Here is a 15417-nt window from a genome sequence, read left to right on the forward strand (position 1 = left end):
GTGATATAGGGTAGACACTCCCGAGGATCTCTCACTACCGCTACCGTCGCTCCCGCAATTACCCTATCCCCGCAACCCCCCAATCCTTTCCCGCGCTGTCCGTAGTTCGCTCTCTCGGCTGCTTTCCACCGTGGTCGCTCGTGGTCGAAGGGCCAATTACGACCTTCCTTACGAGAAGGCGGTAGAGGTGGAGAGGACGCGAGGGTGAGCGCGATGAAGAAAAAAGCTGGGATAGAAAAGAAAGAAAGCGAAACAAGGGGGGGGGAAGAGCGGGCGAGACAATGAGAAAAGAGGGGAGGAGAGGAAGAGCGAAAGGAAAAGGCAACGAGTGCTTGAAGAGTATATAGAAGCAGGGGATGGTCGAGAAAACGAAAGATCGTGAAGAGTCGGGGGCGGCCGGGAGTTTTAGACGAAGGTATTTCCACGGAGATCTGGATCTTAGATTCGATGGACCGCAGACTATCAAGGAGAGGAGGAATATGGACGCACCCCGCCGACAGGGCGGGTCGAGAAGGGACGCGGAGACAGAGGAATGGATTGAGGGCGCGGTCGAAAGTTTCAGCGAAAGGATAAAGGCGCGAGATCGATTAGTACGCCCAGGGTAACGAAAGCGTAGGTAATTTATAGTAAGGTGTGCAAAGGCGACTGGATCGAAAGGAAAGCAGAGTGGAATAGTAAATTATAGCGAGAAGAAAGAGAGATCACAGTCAAAGAGAGAATGAGGAATCGATGACGAACGAAAAGAATGAGGCTGAATTGTGTGTATATATGCGTATATGGACGGAGAAATATTTAATTCTGTGTTCTATCGTTAACGTAGACGGCGAAAAATGTAGCCTATGTGTGTGTGTGTGTGTGTGTGTGTGTGTGTGTGTGTGTGTGTGTGTGTGTGTGTGTGTGTGTGCGCGCGCGCGCGTGTATTATATATATATATATATATAATATATATAATGTACTTTTTAAATGAGACTCGCTCGATGGAGACCGGATAAAAGAGCGTAGATAAGGAGAAAAGAGCTTTAGGGAGCATCAAAGCCGAACGAGATTGGACGCTAAAAATGTACATAATAACAATTGGACAAAAGAAGAAGCGAGCGAAGACTGGTTAGAAAAAAATGGCAGCAAAAAGGAATGCCGTCATCGCGGCAGGCGTCGAAGGAAAGTAAGGAAAAACACAAATAACAATCAACGAGGGAGGTCGACAAAAAGGACAGAAAAAAACATATGAAGAAGGGATGTCGTGACAAGTAATTCGGAGTATCCAATGCGAATCGAGCCAGTCCGAATTATCCGAGTTAATTCCAAGGCATTTGCTGAAATCCGTATCTGAGATGAATTTTTTAATGTCATGTTGAATATACGTTATAATGAGATAATCTTACAAGTCTTATAAGTCTTGTCACGTTTTGTTAAAATTCATTGAAATAATTGACCTTCTTGCATAATTAGATATAGTTGCGGTTAGATATGTACTTTGTTATTGAAGTATTATTATTAGGAGGCTAGAGTAGTTGTCTAGAAATTGTCTTCTGAATAAACAATAAACTTTTTAATCCTGTCAATCTAGCTGTCAATTTTATCCTTTAATAATCTCCTATTTTCTCAAACGTACGTTAAAAGATCACAAATTAACAGTATATTTTGAACTTAACAGTTAAACTTAATTATAATATGTAATTAAATATATATATTTATGAGATAGTATTAAATAATAAAAATTGTATATTAAAAAAACTTTTGATTTTCTCTCGTAGGATAAATTTGAATGTCTCTATCTTGACATAATAAATAAGAGAAGTCTTATATGTCAATGCCGAACATCGCGATGACGTTCCTTATGTTGAAGTGAAGAGAAAAATTTGACGATTTTGCAACTCCATATTTAGATTATGCAAAAAATACTAAAATAGTCAAGGATTACAAGAGGGATACATGCGGGATATATACTGTAACCATTGGTGGTCGAGTCAAAGCACCGGTAGACACGGGTTAGAAAAAATGCAGATATAAAAAGTAAATAAAGAAAAAGTAAATGAAAATGAGAGGAAGCTACCGGGGATGGGTGAAAGGAGTGTAGCCGAAGAGGGTAGAGAAGAAAGACAACAATGAAGACGAGGGTCGGGTAAAAAGAAAAAACGAATATCCACCAAGGAGGATGAGAAACGGAGGCAGGGGATGGCAGGGCGAAGGGACCGCGACGAATGAAAGAAGGAAAAAAAGGAAAAGAGAGAGAAACCGAGGCTGGTAATTTGGATCGAGTCGACCATCCACTCAAACTCCCGGGTACTACTGGCGGCCGACCCGCCCCTGCACCCCTCTTCGCTAAAATCTGGATCTTATTCGATCTAAGTAGACCTTAAAGTAGGATAGCTCGTTCTGTAGGATAACGTGGCGTGCGCGTAATATTCGACCCAATTCGAAAGTATATCGCGCGAGAATGTTCCACTGTCAGAATGAGAGCGAAATTACGCGTACGAATGTACGGATAGACAAATATAGAAGTCGTTTACCTCGGATAATGTGTGTAAAGTAGACTTTGGAAGCTTTATTAAAACAAATATTATCGCATAAATGTGTAGCTGTATCTGTATCTCCCTTACTTATCGTCTTAATAAGAGAGAGAGAGAGAGAAAGAGAGACTCGTTAAGATAAAAATGATTCATATTGTGGACATTAAGACATTAAGGATGTAATCCAGTTTTAAAAATCAAAATATCTTTAACAAATTGTACAGTAACTTGTTTAAATATTTCATTAAAAGTATTCAATGATGTAATATATGCTGGCGAGTTTTATTCCAATAGTTCGTAATTTGAATTTTTCAGGACTTTCAAATAAAATATGCTTTTATAAGTTAAAAATTAAAAACTGTTTAATCGTTTCAATACAATAATGAAAGTGCGTTTTGTAGAATTACGTTGAAATGAGATTAGTTCACTATCTAACTTTGCGGACGATTATATGGATAGATTGCGACGAAACTAAAAGCCGCGGAATTAAAATTAGAATTCCACCGAATGAGATACGGCAAAAAGTCAGTATAAAGAGAGAGCGAAATGCGCGGGAACGAGAGAGAGAGAGAGAGAGAGAGAGAGAGAGAGAGAGAGAGAGAGAGAGAGAGAGAACATGATGACAAGGCAATGAGGAAAGCGTAGGAGAGCTGAGAAAAATGCGAAGAGAGGAGAAAACGAGAGGGTAAGAAAAAGAAACGCGACGAGAACGGAGATTGGTGATTTGGATCTAATCGAGTGCGACCGGAGGAGCCAGCAGTGTCCATCTGGCTGTGTCTTAAATCTCGATCTTCCGCGATCTAAGTAGCCTATAAAGTCAGATAGAGTGCCGATACGGTAAGAAAATACAGTAAGGAAATGGAGGATCCATGAAAGAGAGTTTGAGCTTCGCGAAAAAACAAAACTGGATAAAATACTGCCGAGTCTAACTCGGCGATCGATACCGCGGCGCAATTGCACGGTCAATTGGTCGCGTAAAAAGCAGATCTGAAGAACTAAAATCGCAATTGCCATGCGGACAGAACGCTTATCGGAAAGTATCTAAGCGCGCCGCGAAAAATAAGGATCGGAATCCGCTCAGGGGAAAAGATCGGGCAGGAAAGAAAAAGGGGAGAGATGTTCGACGAAGAGTTAGCCGGTGTGATACACGAACCATATAGATTCGCACACGAACACACGCGCGTATACATACATAGACGCACAAGGCACAGACACCTTCGAACGACGAACGATGCGGCGCGAGAGGTAAAATACCGCCGGAATTAAAATTACAATCTTCGCGGATACGACACGGCGTGGCAAAAAGTCGAGCGGGAATAAAAACCCCGAGTCGTCCGCAGAGAACAGCGGGGCCATGAAGATGAGGCAGATCCGAAGAATAGGAATGCGATAAAGGGGAAACGATGAAGGAACAGGAGAGGGAGGAAAAAAAAGAAGGAGAAGCAGAGACCGGTAATTCGCGTGATGAGGATCGACCCGTTCCCTCTACACAAGCTGGGGCACTAGCGATGTTGGCTTACGTCCCTGAATAACCCTTTACTTCAGTGTTTCTCACAAATTTGGTTACACAAAGGAAGATTGAAAATGCTCTGCGTTTTAAGAACAAACCATTTGACCTCGTGAACAATTTACGTTTTATTGAAATAAATCGTACCATGCGCAAAATCATTTTTATGGAAGAATGAATAATTATCCAATAAATATCGAAAATATATTTTATTGGAATTATTTTAGCAAATATCTCGATGTCAAATAAAGTCAATATATCATTTTTTAATTAAGTTATCTGTTTTCTTCATTTTTTTCATTAACACACATACAGAATCATAAATTGCATATGGAAATACCAATATTTTAAATTTTATTGAAGTATCAAAAGAGAAAAATAAAGTAGAGGATCTGTTGTAAGAAAACTTGAGAAACACTGTGTTTTACCCTTTTCAACGCGATATGCCCGTAGCGCTTCCCGACTTCGTCGTATTCGAGGGGGTTACGGAGCAGGGAAGGGTCCACTTCGCAAGAAAACCCGGAAATTGGAATCTTAAATCGATCTAAATCCTCTTTATCGCCGAGGAATTCTCCTTCAGAATTGGTCCCATATCGCCGCATGTCGGTCGACGTGTAAACGTATATAACGACGACTGGTTCCTCATCGTTCTTCCATTATGAAACGGCCGTCCCTGCATTTGTGCGACGCGCGATCTCTCTCGGGACCGAGATTCGATCTTACACCTGGCCAATCATGCTGGAAAGTTAGTCGATCCGGGCGTCACAATCGGTTTTCACGTTTCCCCATCTTGCCTCTGTATCGCGAATTCGCGTAATTGGATTTGCGAGACCGAGGCAATTGTATTACGGTAAATGGTATGGAACTGTATAAAGGTTCAAATCTCTGACTGTCTTCCTTTAAATGCTTCTAAAGATTTATTTTGTATCAAAGATTCTTACATTAATAGCACATATACAGATATACATATATATGCATACACATACACATAAATATGTAATTAGTACAAATAAATGTGTATGTATATTTCTTCTTGAGTATACTAGCGCAAGTTCCTTTCGTGTTTGATAAATGCTGTCTTAAATCAAAGCGACCGCTTGCTAATCGTGATGAGACCCGTGACAAAATGTGGCCGAATATCGAGGTGCGATGCATTATATTCATCAGCAGAACTTAATAAATCCACATTCCTTTCCTTCGCTTCCTTTGTCCCAGCGGGCCGTGAATTTTAATGGGTTTTACGCCGCCGGATATGTATATACGGAGACGCGGTGACTGATACGCCAACGGCGAGAACGAATCTCGCTCGGTCGGCTATAACGCATAGTTCGGTAAATACGGAGCCGAAATTCGGCGACACTGCTAACGGACAGAGAAAGAGATGAAGTGAGGTAGATAGATAGATAGATACATATAGATGGTGTGAGAGAGAAAGAGAGAGAGAGAGAGAGAGAGAGAGAGAGAGAGAGAGAGAGAGAGAGAGAGAGAGAGAGAGAGAGCCCGCGATACTGCATTCGCCGCAGGATTTGCCAGTAGATAGTCGATTACATGCCTCGCTTGCTCATTGCGCGCTTTGAACGCCGATGCTTGGAGACACGTATAACGGTATTGGTGACGGCGGCGAATGAGAATCAAAAGCGAAAGATTTTAGCGATTTTACCGAAGCCGAGGCGCGATGGGAGCCAAAGGTCGACGCCGCGAGCTCCGAGAGATCTCAAGCTTTGAGCTCGAATGATTTCGTGTGCGTAATTGTGGATTATAATTGCTATTAACAGATTGCTATTAATCGAACATGAACATAATTAACGGCGTGGGACGCAACAATTTTATAGATAAAAATGAGCACATCTACAAATACTGATGAAGATTTAAACCAATTAGATCTCATACCTGTATCATTATCGAGATGTTCATTTATGGAAAATTGGAATTTTTTTATACTTCGAAAAAATAAGAAACACTGAAAATTGCATAACATACTGCACACGCAGGATATTATAAAAAATATTTTAATATATCTACAATCTTCGTTTTCGTTTCGTCTTCTGTTTTAATATTTCTCTCTCCCCCCCCTCTCTCTCTCTCTCTCTTCTAATTAATATTCGCAATTTAATATCAGCGCCGATAAAATGTTCGACGTGCGCGGCGCGCAAATATTTGCGCGGACAATCTGCAAACCGCCAGCAACTGAATTTAGCAACGTAACTACTCGAAATTAAAAGCCACCCCTCTCTTATTTCCACACGCCTCTTGCACGACCGACGCGAGAAATGAGAAAGACAACGCCCGACACAGAAAGATTTACTCAAGTTACACTCTGGATCGTGTGGCCTTAGGGTAGCTTAAATTTGATGAGATGTCGATAATATTTACCTCGTTCCATCTCAAATACCACAACGACTATATTACCCCATATTTCTCTTCGCCAATGTTCATTAGTCTATAATGGCGCATATAGCTTGTGATTTAATAAAAATCAATTAAGACGACGCGTATTATATATAAATATATATAGAATATTCCAGAATTAAGTAGGTTCATAAGATTTATGCGTTTCTCATCTCCGACAAAATACAAAGATATTTCTATTCGATACAAATGCCGATGCCCAGCCTCGACAGCAGCAAAAGTATCGTAAGCATCCTCCCCCCCATCGGGCCTATCGGTGGCCGCATGTTCCTGAATTCGAAATATTCGTAGGATTCCATCGACTGGCCGGCTCGCTCTCCAGTTTCGACGTCGCGTCTGTGTGGTAATCCTGTTTACAATAGCTGATTGCAATAAAATTTACATGCACCGGCGCTGAATTTACATGCGGCGGCAGTTAAATTCATGCGCGTCGCGCGTTGCACGCAATTTACATATACGCCATACGGGGGGAGCCCCGAATTTTATGCCGCGCATAGCGTTCACACGTGCTTCATTTTCCGCCCCCTTCTCTGCCCCGCCCTTACCACGCCGCTCACCGACCGTTCATCGCGAACCGGAGAGTTCTCTAATGCTTTTTTTTCGCACGTATAAAAAAGAGTTTCGGTACGGGCGAACCAATTCGCGATATCGGGCGACGGCGAAAGAGGGACGCGTTCGTGTCGCGCGCGAACCGCGGCGCGATACCTACGATTTACCGTCCATTTATCTGTGCAAGAATCGCCGAGTGATAAATTTCAAGTATCGCGCTTAAACGAGTGCACCGTTTTACCGCCGCTGTTCGTCGGAGAAAAAAAAGCAGCTCATTACTCGGATTCGCGTAATTTTGAAACGCGAAATTTACCGGCAGCCCGGTCGACCCGATTATGGCTGACCCGATTATGACTCGTGTGTCTCTAAAGCAGGAAAAAAAATGCTAATGAAAAATTGGATTATTTGAATAAAGCTAAATGCAGAGGAACTTTCTGCCCCAATTGTTTTCACAAAAGCATGCCTTTTTCTTTAAAACGTGATCGAAATTTTCGGCAGGTTGTTAAATCACAATTCCGAATAGAGAAGATGGGATTTCCAGACCAAGTAAAATTGTTCCATTTTTAGTTAATCCTCAAACATGTTAAAAAGTAAATAAAAGGAACTTTAATCTTAACTAATCTCTTTCGTTAATTCAATCAAAACTCGCAATAGTAATTGAAATAGAGAAGATTTTGGGGATAATTTCAAGGTATTCCGGATTTACACGAATTAATTTTTAAATAGTTGTTTGTTTAAATATTTAATTAGTATATATTCGTCATAAAAGCTCCTATCATCCGATGACAGACGGACCTAGGGATAATCATATTCTCTAAGTCCTTTAATTCGACAAAATTAATCCTTAAGTAGATGGATTAACTTGATCAGGTTTTACATGTATAGGCTAATTTAATCATATCATTTCTCTTAAAATATTAATTGTATATTAAGAGAATCGAATTATATTCGCAAGTTCCTTCACTAACGATCGAAATCCACGACGACAAATTGCGAGATCGCCGTAATTTCCAGCGAAACGCCGCCTCAATAATCGAGATTATCCCGCTTCTAGTCGTCCGCTACGTCGCGTAATGCGCTTCGTAAAATGTTCCGTCTGGATATAAGTCATCGACGAATTATCGAAAATCCCCGTTTATCCCCTCGCGAGAAGAATGCGTTTAAATCGCGCGTCGTTCCTCTCGCGAGGACAATCTCCTCGCGGCACACGCCCCGCTTCGCGCCATTTCGCCAATATCGTCGAGAATTTTATTATTTCAGCTATAAAGTTTATCGCCGAAAACATGTAGTGGCTTGTTGAAGCCACGTATCCGCTATTCTCGCAGCAGGCGTACGAATATCGAGCGTATACGTCGGGCGTGCCATGCGTAATATTTATCGCCGAATTTTTATTGTGCGCGATAAAGCGTCCAATTTCCGCACGCGATACCAAATACGACGTGATTTTTTTTTTCAAGACCAGTTTCCGGTTAACCATGAGTGATTAGCGACACAGCAATCGCTTCCGTTCACCGTATAAATGGCAATTTTTGACGTTTGTATACCCTACCTATTTTTATAAGCTTACAAACTACATTTATAAGCTTCGCGACGATCGACGCGCAATCTCGAGATATCACGAGTGTACTCTCTATTGAAATATCACGAATAATAGCTCTATAATGCCCTATGGCTTCATTGATCTCGCTTATTTAATATGAAACTTTGTCACGGCTGCGACAATAATCGACTTTCCTTGAACAAAGTCGTCATCTGTCCAATTTGTAATCTTCATCGGTATTAAATTTCTTGGTGATCATATTACAGAATAAATTTTCCTTAAGATAAAATGCACTTCAACTTATTTAAGCATAGAGCTTTATAGTTCATCTCTCGAAGTTATTTTCGCTTTCAAATATTAACTTTATCAGAATTCTAACGCAGTATATCTAGGAGTATGCACCTAAGATAACTCTATATGTACGTTCAATAAAGGATTAGTCATTAATGGAGAAGGCGGTGATGCTTGGGTGGCCTATGCATGGTCATCTAATAGTAAAATCGTCCGCGGTTTAACTACTACCTGCATTTATGTATATACATATATATCGTGATGTCTCAATCCGAGCGAAAAGATACACGCTAAAAAATAGATGCGCCGACACGTCAAAGTCTGCGCGGAATCAGGATGAATAGCGTGTTCAGACGGCGATATCTAGAGTCTTATTCTACTTTTCAATTGTGTTTCCAATCATGCATATTCGCACAGCCTTGGACTCCTTTGTGTAGCCATGAATGCACGTAATTAAGGTACAACTTAAGGTAGAGGCACGTAGAATGTTAGCTTCTTCTTGCATTATTGATGAGCTGAACTTCTCGCGTTCTAATTCTCCGACCCTTATCGAATCAGAATTAAAGATTGAAAACGCGTTATATGGGGATTTACTAATCTACGAAAAGCCGAGGGCGATACATAAAACTATAAGGATTAAATTTTTTACGGGGAGAAACCACACTGATTAAATCCCAAACAACGTTTGTAAACTCGCTATCGTGTTTTCTCCAGGATGTCACGTTTATATCTAAAGTTTTTAAACAAGATTTAAAGCACCGTTAGGTAACATACCGTGTGTTTTCCGGATTAAAACTCTTATGGGGATCTTGAAACAGTGATATCAAAGGAGAACTGACTGACGCGAAACGTCACGTACACCTTTCAAGAAAAAAAAATAAAAGCGGGAGATCCCGATAAAGCATGTTGAAGAATAAGTATGCCGTGCCAGTCCTAACTGCAGAATCGTGACGCATTATTTAACGGAAAAAAATAGAAAAAAAAACGAACAAAACATCGTGTCCTTGACTTATTTGCGGATAAAAAAGACGGTACAAAAAAAAAAGAAGTACGTAAGAGAGATGTAAGAAAATGCCTAAGAAAGGATTTTTTGTTCCTCAAAGACTTTTTTGTCCCTTCAGAAGAAAATGAAGCTGCTCCAACCAGACTACCTAATATATATTTGTCATCATCAGTTTGATAAAAGACCAATGCATAATTTATGTTAGGTAGTATTTTTTTTAAATAGCTAGGTATACTTTTTCCTAAATATATTTTATCGTTATACCTCTTCATAATTCCACACTAATTGTAACCATAAAAAGATCATTCAAAGAACATGATGTAAATCGATAAAAAAAATAAGTGTAACATATTCCGATTAGATTACTAACTAATTGTAAGACTATACGTGTATATAAAATTTTCTAAATTTATAGAAGGTTTCTTTGACACGCATACATTTAATCTTTATAGTTATTATCATAACTGTAATTTATATCTTCTTGTTCCGACATGTTTATTTGTTATGTAGATACATTGTATTCTCTATTATTACCTTATAACTGCCGACTCACTTCTATGTACAGCAGTTGTGCTTTGCTTTTTATTCTTAGAGGATTTATCCCCAGAACATAATAAATTTCCTTCTCTTTCTCTCTATCTTTCTGCCTCCCCCCTCTCTCTCTCTCTCTCTCTCTCTCTCTCTCTCTCTCTCGACGCGGTGCCGTGCACAAACACAGCGACGCAACGCGATACAGGATGCGAATCCTATATTACAACCACCGGCAAGCTATTACCTCTGGGTTCTTGTGCAACGTGCATGGAAACATAATGGGCGCATAGTGGTTGGCTGACTGTTACATTATTAAGTAGTTGAGTGCACGTTAGCTGCGAAGTGCTGTCAGCCTCCATTCAGATGCGGCCCGGGCGAAACCAGTAATTTGGCGTTAGCCGGAAGGACGAAAGTTTCCGGAGGGGGAAGGGGGGGGGGGGAGGAAAAAGAGAGCGAGGAAATCGGGGGCGCCCCCTTAATCGATTATTCTCTCGCGGCAACCGCGATAAACAATGTTGGAAAACTTTGGTAGGGTATTACACCCCCTCTCCCTTCATCCTCTCCATCGGGTAGAAAGGTAGCCGCACAGATAGAAAGGTAGCCCCATCAGAGAATTTTCGAGCGTTTTAGGAATAACGACAGAAAGAAGGGAAGTGGCCAACGGAAGAATCTTTTTATTCTCTCTCCGTCACGGCAATCCGATTAAAAATAAATTCCGCAAATGCTTGCCGCACTCGCAATGGCGGGCTACGGGAGAAGATAAGGATTCTTAAGAACTGTTTTGTCTATTACGTTGCATTTAATGGGAACTTCCTGTCCCAAGACACGAGATAATATCCTCATTGTCTACCTATATGAAGCGCAGTTGTGGTCTCGCTCCTGCATATAGATATAGTTCTATAATTACGCTATACCTTCGTTACAGTTTCTTCGCTGAACTAAGTACGCGTATTTCTGATTATCATTATATCGTTAACGAACATTTGCAAAAGATTTTTATTTCTTTTTTTATCCTTCATACATATCTATCTCTTCTCCATATCTATCTCTATATATATCCAGATAAATATTTTACGCTCTCATTACCATTATCGCGTTTATACAGAATGTCGCGAAAGAGCTGCTCTCGTTTTAATGACACACATTCGCGAACGAGACTGTCGATTATTCGAGAACCTGCCTCTCCTCCTCCTTCGCACTTCGTGAGGCGGAAGTTATAATATCGGAAGGCTTAATTCCACATCGGGGAACCTCGACGACGCGGTTTCTCGCCCGTCGGTCGACTGTCTCCTCGGCGTGACGGCAGCGGCGGCGGGCGAGGCTCGTTATCGATTTCGCGAGTGCCGCCGAGACTGCCGAGAGTGACTTAGCCCATTCGTTGCATACGAAAGACGACGACAGCGGCGGCGCGGCGGCGGCGGTGGTGCAGCTTATCTCTCCCGCGGCTCGCAGCCCCGTAAGACGCACTTACGCGTCATAGATTCCATTATATTTCTCTACTCGCGAGCGGCGACATTAGCGTATATCTATCTCTGCGACGCTTTTTATCGCGCCCGACGAAACATCCCATTGCGTGTACCGTGTAAATACTGTAAATGTAGCCGAGCGCGCCCTTTCACGTTCAATACCGCGGTATATTCCGCCCGCGGACTCGCTGCCGACTATGAGCGCCGGATTCTAGTACTTTCGATAAAGTTGTTAGATATCAAGTTATTAGGCTAGAGAGATTAGTACAGAGTTTGCGTGTTAACTACTTAATCACCGGAGGCGTTCGACGTATTATTATTATGTACAAAAACGCAAAATTAAAAATATTCTCTTAATATTTAATATACTTTATACTTGAAATATACTCTCACATTCTTGCCAAAAATGTCTAATTAAGACGAAAACGTTTTTTCGATAAAAGAAGTAATTTGCTGATATTTCTGCGATACTTAATGTAAATTTAAACTTTTAAAAGTCACAAAAAGTCTTAATAGTGTCAATATCGTCTTCGAGATGACGTGATAATATTTTGCTCGAATCAATATTCGACCAAAGACGGCCCTAATTGAACGGCTCTAATCAGGATAAAAGACGAGAGCACCTCTGCTCCATCTCTGGGTCTCTCAGGCTAACGGCCAGTTCTAATCTTCTCCACGGCTTCTCTCCTCTCCAGGAAATTCTATTATATTCCTGGCCAAAGGAGCACAGCGCGCTTTAATGCACCTCCGTTGCATTTCGCGAAACCGAATACACCGCTGCTGTCCCGTGTCCTCTGTCCCGTCCTGTCCTGTCTCCTGTCCTATCCTATCCTCTCGCCCGCCGCGTCCTTCCGTCGCCGACCTTCGCCGACGCGATATGTCGGAAACGGAAGGTAAACTCCGCGCGAAAAATACGCACCGAGATACCGAGAAGCGCGCGGGCACGGCTTGGCACTTCCAGCACGCCCGCGGTCATGTTTTCGTAATTAATCGGGCGCGATGTTTAACTTTAGGCTTTTAGCGCGGTTTAATATTTCAGACCGCGCGTTCACGCGCGGCCCGTGGCACAGAGAAATGCGTCGCAATTTTTACGCGCCCGTGCTCGCTGTCGTATAAAGAGATGAGAAACGTGGAACGCGCCGCAACGTTATCTCTCGCCTGTTATTAATGCGACAATTGACGTAGAAGTATCGCCCGAACGTTCGAGTTTCTGTTTCTATTTCGTCTCGTCTATATATGGTCTCGTTAATCTCAATATCACTCTTGTCGCGATAATTTTTGAGACCACACAATTTTCTCCTATATTTCTTTTACTGGAATTTATGAGAATTATCGCGTAAGAGCTCTCCATTTCTTATATTTTGTATCATACAGAGAATTGCAAGAAGATTAATGAATAGTCTAAATTATATTACTTGTAATTTTGCGATAGATCGAAGGGGATTAAAAAAATGTCGAGATCAGCGCGCTTTTGACATTCCATCAGATTTTCATATTAGTTTTCAGGCTCAATTCGCGATAGAAGTTGCCTGTTTTCACATTATATACCGTACGCGTAGTATGGAACTTCGTAACTCGCGAGACAAGATAAATTTTGAATAATGCATCCTAAGATCCGCCAAGCGCACGACCGAAAAATTCACGAGACGGACGTTATTCAACACTCGAGTGGGCCAGTCTCGTTGCATCAATTACGGATATCCATTAGCCTAATTAAGCTTTATGACACGCGCGCGAAATTGCGTCGTCCGACGCCCGCGCCTCGACACGAGACAAATGAAATGAGAAAAGAAATATTAGCAAATAAATTAATAATAATGATAATAAAATATGAATTGAAATCTAAGCGAGGAAAAACGCGAACAAATTACAAATACAAAAATAAAAATCAAATCAGTTGAAACGAAAAGTGGAACTGCAAACAGACTCGAGAGGGTGCAAACGATGTGAAACGCTGGTGAAAGGCGGATCAACGTAGATACCGGGGTGGCGAAATATACTTTGCCGAAAGTTTCGACAAAAGCGAGATACAAGCCTGCTCCGCGCCGCCCGGCCGCCTTATGGGAAATTACACGATGAGCTCGTTGGATTACCGTAACCTTCTCAACTAACTCATCTACCTCCCTTTTCCTCTCGCCGATCCCCTTTTCCGCTTTGTCGAGTCATTCTCGACGCCCATCTCTCATTCCAGGAAAGTTGGGGAGATCTCCTTTTAATGCCCGCCGCGATTTTTCCTTCAGAATATTTAAAAAGTATCAACGTGTCATCTCGACGGGACGATGATAAATTTGGGGATCAACGCGTAGAGGAGCGATGATTCTTCGAAGGTGACCGAATTTTAGCGAAGCTTCGATTAATGTTCGAAGCGTATATTGATCATCAGCATACTTTTCCTCAAATTTTTTCGATAATTTTACTGTAAACTAATTTCCACACTGTAATTTTCAATGTTAAATATATCTTAGAAAGAAAGAGAAAAAATAAAAACTTCTGTGTTAGAAGAGAACAAACTTAACATTGATTCAAGAACACTAACTATGTCGTTGAACGCGTTGAAGCTTATACGTAATAATTCGTAACTACAAAATATCGATATTTCAAGAAATGCGCAATGTTCTCCTCTGGTTTTGATATTCGCAGTTCTGATGAGACATATACATACATATCTGAGATATGTATCTTTGAATCACAGTCGTCAGGACGTGCATTGAAGCGCGACCGGAAACATATGCATAATGCATAATAATACATATGCGGGAAACTCAGCGTCGGGAAATTCGGTGAAACTGCGAGAGAGAGAGAGAGAGAGAGAGAGAGAGAGAGAGATATTTTAAATTGGATTCAGAACGTGCTAATGAATCTCGCAAATTATCGCCTCTTACGTGAGCGTGACCCAACATGTGCTGGCATTCTCGTTTTATATAGAATTGCTAACTAATTAATAATTTTGCGATTCGACCATACTACGGATCATGCTTTTCTCGCAAAGCGTTATCAAACGATTGACTTATCTCGCCTAATTCAAGGAGCTTTTGAATACTTTGCTATATAAATACATGAAATCTCATTCTAAATACATTTCCTTGCAAGGCGTATACTTGTTTACATTAAGATGTTTGATATTAAGATGTGTTGCTACAAAGCTAAAATTTTTCCCAAGAAAGCTGATTTTATATTATCGCAAAGAACTTGAAGCAAGATCAGGATAAAACTTTACATGTGCATTATATTGTAGACATATGGTAGTAGCACGTATTCTTTATTTATTTTGAAGTTATTTACAGTACGTATATATCTTTCGGATCTCATCAAAATTCGCTTGTAACATACGTAACAAAATCTTTGCCATCATAGACAAGATATTTGCCATAAAACCAGAATTTCAATCATTGCCCTCGGCAACAAGTCCATTTTTTTTTCTCACGCCCGGTCGATTAATATTCGAATCCCCGTATTAGAAAAGCCGGGGGGAAAGTTTTCGCGGAAGAGCGCGACATGTCTCCGGGAGACGGAAAATTAATTAGTCGGCGGGGCGAACTGATGAAGTCATTAATTACGCCGAAGGTTCGAGCAATTCCCTCGTTTCGCGAATCACCTTGTAAGCGGTGGCC

At 41.2% G+C, this 15417-nt stretch overlaps 1 protein-coding gene across 1 annotated transcript in view; it reads right to left on the reverse strand.

Moving 5' to 3' along the window:
* The window catches only part of LOC143896793 (uncharacterized), a 202120-nt gene that overhangs the window by 56962 nt on the left and 129741 nt on the right, over positions 1 to 15417 (reverse strand). The gene's annotated exons all lie outside the window — the stretch shown is intronic.

Source organism: Temnothorax americanus, unplaced genomic scaffold (assembly GCF_048541705.1).
Source record: "Temnothorax americanus isolate GAGA-0224 unplaced genomic scaffold, ASM4854170v1 Scaffold2, whole genome shotgun sequence".
NCBI lineage: Eukaryota > Metazoa > Arthropoda > Insecta > Hymenoptera > Formicidae > Temnothorax > Temnothorax americanus.